Source organism: Macaca mulatta, chromosome 10 (assembly GCF_049350105.2).
Source record: "Macaca mulatta isolate MMU2019108-1 chromosome 10, T2T-MMU8v2.0, whole genome shotgun sequence".
Lineage (NCBI taxonomy): Eukaryota > Metazoa > Chordata > Mammalia > Primates > Cercopithecidae > Macaca > Macaca mulatta.
Window position 1 is genome coordinate 36,581,353 of NC_133415.1, and position 7,441 is coordinate 36,588,793.

The following is a 7,441-nucleotide window of genomic DNA, read 5'->3' on the forward strand; positions in this document are numbered from 1 at the left end:
ACTCTTTAGTTTAACCAGGTCACACAGGTCAATTTTTGTTTTTGTTGCAACTGCTTTTGAAGATGTAGCCATAAATTGTTTACCAAGGCCAATGTCCAAATGGTGTTTTCTAGGTCTTTTTTCCCTAGGGTTTATATAATTTGAGGTCTCACATTGAAGTCTTTAATTTGTCTCAAGTTAATTCTTTTTAATGTGGTGAAAAGCAAGGGTCTGCTTTATTTTTATTTATATTTCTAGCCAGTTATTCCAGAACCACTTATTGACTAGGGAATCCTTCCCCTATAACTTATTTTACTGACTTTGTCAAAGTTCAGATGGTTGTAGATGGGTAGCTTCATTTCTGCATTCTCTATTTTATTCCATTGGTTTATTTATCTATTTTTCTACAAATTCCATGCTGTTTTTGATTACTGTACCTGATATTTTGAAGTCAGGTAATGTAAAGCCCCCAGCTTCTTTCTGTTTGCTTATCCAATTGCTTTGGCAATTAGGGCTGTTTCTGTAGCTCCATATGAACTTTAGGATAATTTGTTCTAATTATTTGAAGAATAACATTGGTAGTTTGATAGAAATAGCATTCAATGGGTACATTGTTTTGAGCAGTATGACCATTTTAACATATTGGTTCTTTCGATCCATGGGCATGGAATGTTTTTCCATGTGTTTGTGTCATCTATGATTCTTTTCAGCAGTGTTTGGTAGTTTTTTCTTGTACAGATATTTTACCTCCTGGTAAAGATATGACAATATCTTTAATTTACACTCTCACCAACAGTGTAAAAGTTTTCCTATTTCTCCACATGATCTCCAGCATTTGTTGTTTCCTGACGTTTTAATGATCGCCATTCTAACTGGTGTGAGATGGTATCTCATTTTGGTTTTGATTTGCATTTCTCTAATGACCAGTGATGATGAGCTTTTTTTCATATGTTTACTGGCTGCATAAATGTCTTCTTTTGAGAAGGGTCTGTTAATATCCTTTGCCCGGTTTTGATGGTTTTTTTTTTTTCTTGTAAATTTGTTTAAGTTCTTTGTAGATTCTGCATATTAGCCCTTTGTCAGATGGATAAATTGCAGAAAATTTCTCCCATTCTGTAGGTTGCCTGTTAACTCTGATGATAGTTTATTTTGCTTTGCTGAAGCTCTTTAGTTTAATTAGATCCCATTTTTCAATTTTTGCTTTTGTTGCCGTTACTTTTTGTGTTTTAGTCGTGAAGTCTTTGCCCATGCCTATGTCCCGAATGGTATTGCCTTGGCTTTCTTCTAGGGTTTTTATGGTTTTAGGTCTTACATTTAAGTCTTTAATCCATCTTGAGTTAGTTTTTGTATAACATATAAGGAAGACGTCCAGTTTCAGTTTTCTGCATATGGCTAGCTAGTTTTCCCAACAGCATTTGTTATATAGGAAATCCTTTCCCCATTTCTTGTTTTTGTCAGGTTTGTCAAAGATCAGATGGTTGTAGATGTGTGATGTTATTTCTGAGGCCTCTGTTCTGTGCCATTGGTCAATATATCTGTTTTGGTACCAGTACCATCCTGTTTTGGTTACTGTAGCCTTTTGTATAGTTTTGAAGACAGGTAGCATGATGCCTCCATCTTCATTCTTTTTGTTTAGGATTGTCTTGGCTATGCGGGCTCTTTTTGGTTCCATATAAAATTTCAAGTAGTTTGCTCTAATTCTATGAAGAAAGTCAATGGTAGCCTGATTGGGATAGCATTGAATCTACAAATTATTTTGGACAGTATAGTCATTTTCACAATATTGATTCTTCCTATCCATGAGCATGGACTGTTTTTCCATTTGTTTGTGTCTTCCGTTATTTCCTTGAGCAGTGGTTTGTAGTTCCCCTTTAAGAGGTCCTTCACATCTCTTGTAAGTTGGATTCCTCGGTATTTTATTCTCTTGGTAGCAATTGTGAATGGGAGTTCACTCATGATTTGGCTCTCTGTTTGTCTACTATTGTGTATAGGAATGCTTGTGATTTTTGCACATTGATTTTGTATCCTGAGTGTAGAGGACTGTGTGCTCACAAACAAGAAGTTCCCGATAAGCCCTGCTCTTGCAAACAAAGCAGGACATTCCTTCTCTGCAAACAAGAAGGATAAAGGAGCCAGCTGTAAGCAGTGGCCTCTGGGAACTGGTCAATGTTTTACTGATCTTGTGAGTCAAGGAAAGGTCAGAGAAGCAACACATGTCCCGTGACTTGGCAACATTCCACAAACGGCTGGATAAAATAAAGCAGTGTGTGCTGTTCGGCGCGGCCGCCATGTATGTCTTGTCCTGTGTTGTCTTATGTGTTCATTCCTTTGTTTAGGAAACACGCGGACCCCAACAACTGGCGCAGCGAGCAGGGTCCGTGGCTCCAAGAGAGCAAGGAACTGGAGAGGGAGCACCCCGGGTTTGTAAGCAAAATAAAAAAAGGGGGACCCACGGGAAAATTATAAGGAACTCCACCTCTCTGGCCTCAGAATATTTATGGCTGTTTCAAGGACTGTTGCTGTCTATAGGAGTAGAAGTGAAAGAAAAAGACTTTGAAGCAATTGTTTGCCCATGTTGAACAACATTGTTACTGGTTTCAGTATCGGACTAAAGTGCAGCTGAATCAGAGATAATGGTTACAGGTAGTAAAAGCTTTGCTTAGAGCTCACCAGTTAGGGGATACTATGCCTCTAAATTTGTGGACCTTGTGTAACTCTATCACTCAGGCATTAGAGTTACTTGAGACTGATTCAGAGTGTGGTGATGTAGCCACAGGAGGAAAGGCATCTGAGGATTTGGGAAAAAATAAATCTGAAATGGAGCCCATTTCTGCCAGGGTAACAGAGGATGGGGGGGATAGCAAAAGGGGGAGAAGAGGAAGAGCCAGCTCTTCCTTCTTCTAAGGAGAATTCTGACATGCAGAGTATTATGGGAATGCTTCAACAGATATTACAGATACATTCTTCTAATTCACCTTTACGAGCTTTCCCTGTTTCTTTTCCTTCTGCCCTGTTAGAAGAGGATTTTCAGTGCCTCCACCCCCCCCCCCCAGCTTCCTTACCTTTGTCTGGCAAAGTTTTCTCATTGCCTTTCCCGCCATTGGGGGAGGGAGAAAAGGAAAAGATAAGAAAATTTAGGGGGTGGAGCAAGATGGCCGAATAGGAACAGCTCCAGTCTCCAACTTCCAGCGCAAGCAACACAGAAGACTGGTGATTTCTGCATTTTCAACTGTGGTACTGGGTTCATCTCACTAGGGAGTGCCGGACAATTGGTGCTGGTCAGCTGCTGCAGCCCGACCAGCAAGAGCTGAAGCAGGGTGAGGCATCGCCTCACCTGGGAAGAGCAAGGGGGAAGGGAATCCTTATTCCTAGCCAGGGGAACTGAGACACACAACACCTAGAAAATTGGGTAACTCCCACCCCAATACTGCACTTTAAGCAAACGGGCAACCAGGAGATTATATCCCACACCTGGCCGGGAGGGTCCCACGCCCACGGAGCCGCCCTCATTACTAGCACAGCAGTCCGCAATCTAACCGCAAGGCAGCAGCGAGGCTGGGGGAGGGGTGCCCACCATTGCTGAGACTTAAGTAGGTAAACAAAGCCGCTGGGAAGCTCGAACTGGGTGGAGCTCACAGCAGCTCAAGGAAACCTGCCTGTCTCTATAGACTCCACCTCTGGGACAGGGCACAGCTAAACAACAACAAAAGCAACAGAAACCTCTGCAGATGCAAATGACTCTGTCTGACAGCTTTGAAGAGAGCAGTGGATCTCCTAACACAGAGGTTGAGATCTGAGAAGGGACAGACTGCCTGCCCAAGTGGGTCCCTGACCCCTGAGTAGCCTAACTGGGAGACATCCCACACTAGGGGCAGTCTGACACCCCACACCTCACAGGGTGGAGTACACCCCTGGGAGGAAGCTTCCAAAGCAAGAATCAGACAGGTACACTTGCTGTTCAGCAATATTCTATCTTCTGCAGCCTCTGCTGCTGATACCCAGGCAAACAGGGTCTGCAGTGGACCTCAAGCAATCTCCAACAGACCTACAGCTGAGGGTCCTGACTGTTAGAAGGAAAACTATCAAACAGGAAGGACACCTACACCAAAACCCCATCAGTACGTCACCATCATCAAAGACCAGAGGCAGATAAAACCACAAAGATGGGGAAAAAGCAGGGCAGAAACGCTGGAAATTCAAAAAATAAGAGCGCATCTCCCCCGGCAAAGGAGCGTAGCTCATCGCAAGCAACGGATCAAAGCTGGATGGAGAATGACTTTGACGAGATGAGAGAAGAAGGCTACAGTCCATCAAACTTCTCAGAGCTAAAGGAGGAACTATGTACCCAGCACAAAGAAACTAAAAATCTTGAAAAAAAAGTGGAAAAATTGATAGCTAGAGTAATTAATGCAGAGAAGGTCATAAACGAAATGAAAGAGATGAAAGCCATGACACGAGAAATACATGACAAATGCACAAGCTTCAGTAACAGACTCGATCAACTGGAAGAAAGAGCATCAGCGATTGAGGATCAAATGAATGAAATGAAGCAAGAAGAGAAACCAAAAGAAAAAAGAAGAAAAAGAAATGAACAAAGCCTGCAAGAAGTATGGGATTATGTAAAAAGACCAAATCTACGTCTGATTGGGGTGCCTGAAACTGAGGGGGAATATAGAACCAAGTTGGAAAACACTCTTCAGGATATCATCCAGGGGAACTTCCCCAACCTAGTAGGGCAGGCCAACATTCAAATCCAGGAAATACAGAGAACGCCACAAAGATACTCCTCGAGAAGAGCAACTCCAAGACACATAATTGCCAGATTCACCAAAGTTGAAATGAAGGAAAAAATCTTAAGGGCAGCCAGAGAGAAAGTTTGGGTTACCCACAAAGGGAAGCCCATCAGACTAACAGCAGATCTCTTGGCAGAAACTCTACAAGCCAGAAGAGAGTGGGGGCCAATATTCAAAATTCTTAAAGAAAAGAATTTTAAACCCAGAATTTCATATCCACCCAAACTAAGTTTCACAAGTGAAGCAGAAATAAAATCCTTGACAGATAAGCAAATGCTTAGAGATTTTGTCACCACTAGGCCTGTCTTACAAGAGACCCTGAAGGAAGCACTAAAACATGGAAAGGAACAACAGGTACCAGCCATTGCAAAAACATGCCAAAATGTAAAGACCATTTAGGCTAGGAAGAAACTGCATCAACTAACGAGAAAATAACCAGTTAATATCATAAAGGCAGGATCAAGTTCACACATAACAATATTAACCTTAAATGTAAATGGACTAAATGCTCCAATTAAAAGACACAGACTGGCAAACTGGATAAAGAGTCAAGACCCATCAGTCTGCTGTATTCAGGAGACCCATCTCACATGCAGAGACATACATAGGCTCAAAATAAAGGGATGGAGGAAGATTTACCAAGCAAATGGAAAACAAAAAAAAGCAGGGGTTGCAATACTAGTCTCTGATAAAACAGACTTTAAACCATCAAAGATCAAAAGAGACAAAGAAGGCCATTACATAATGGTAAAAGGATCAATTCAACAGGAAGAGCTAACTATCCTAAATATATATGCACCCAATACAGGAGCACCCAGATTCATAAAGCAAGTCCTTAGAGACTTACAAAGAGTCTTAGACTCCCATACAATAATAATGGGAGACTTCAACACTCCACTGTCAACATTAGACAGATGAACGAGACAGAAAGTTAACAAGGATATCCAGGAATTGAACTCATCTCTGCAGCAAGCAGACCTAATAGACATCTATAGAACTCTCCACCCCAAATCAACAGAATATACATTCTTCTCAGCACCACATCGTACTTACTCCAAAATCGACCACGTAATTGGAAGTAAAGCACTCCTCAGCAAATGTACAAGAACAGAAATTATAACAAACTGTCTCTCAGACCACAGTGCAATCAAACTAGAACTCAGGATTAAGAAACTCAATCAAAATCGCTCAACTACATGGAAACTGAACAACCTGCTCCTGAATGACTACTGGGTACATCACGAAATGAAGGCAGAAATAAAGATGTTCTTTGAAACCAATGAGAACAAAGATACAACATACCAGAATCTCTGGGACACATAAAGCAGTGTGTAGAGGGAAATTTATAGCACTAAATACCCACAAGAGAAAGCAGGAAAGATCTAAAATTGACACTCTAACATCACAATTAAAAGAACTAGAGAAGCAAGTGCAAACACATTTGAAAGCTAGCAGGAGGCAAGAAATAACTAAGATCAGAGCAGAACTGAAGAAGATAGAGACACAAAAAACCCTCCAAAAAATCAATGAATCCAGGAGTTGGTTTTTTGAAAAGATCAACAAAATTGACAGACCGCTAGCAAGACTAATAAAGAAGAAAAGAGAGAAGAATCAAATAGACGCAATAAAAAATGATAAAGGGGATATCACCACTGACCCCACAGAAATACAAACTACCATCAGAGAATACTATAAACACCTCTATGCAAATAAACTAGAAAATCTAGAAGAAATGGATAATTTCCTGGACACTTACACTCTTCCAAGACTAAACCAGGAAGAAGTTGAATCCGTGAATAGACCAATAGCAGGCTCTGAAATTGAGGCAATAATTAATAGCCTGCCAACCAAAAAAAGTCCAGGACCAGATGGATTCACAGCTGAATTCTACCAGAGGTACAAGGAGGAGCTGGTACCATTCCTTCTGAAACTATTCCAATCAATAGAAAAAGAGGGAATCCTCCCTAACTCATTTTATGAGGCCAATATCATCCTGATACCAAAGCCTGGCAGAAACACAGCAAAAAAAGAGAATTTTAGACCAATATCCCTGATGAACATCGATGCAAAAATCCTCAATAAAATACTGGCAAACCGGATTCAGCAGCACATCAAAAAGCTTATCCACCATGATCAAGTGGGCTTCATCCCTGGCATGCAAGGCTGGTTCAACATTCGCAAATCAATAATCATAATCCAGCATATAAACAGAACTAAAGACAAGAACCACATGATTATCTCAATAGATGCAGAAAAGGCTTTTGACAAAATTCAACAGCCCTTCATGCTAAAAACGCTCAATAAATTCGGTATTGATGGAACGTACCTCAAAATCATAAGAGCTATTTATGACAAACCCACAGCCAATATCATACTGAATGGGCAAAAACTGGAAAAATTCCCTCTGAAAACTGGCACAAGACAGGGATGCCCTCTCTCACTGCTCCTATTCAACATAGTGTTGGAAGTTCTGGCTAGGGCAATCAGGCAAGAGAAAGAAATCAAGGGTATTCAATTAGGAAGAGAAGAAGTCAAATTGTCTCTCTTTGCAGATGACATGATTGTATATTTAGAAAACCCCATTGTCTCAGCCCAAAATCTGCTTAAGCTGATAAGCAACTTCAGCAAAGTCTCAGGATACAAAATTAATGTGCAAAAATCATAAGCAT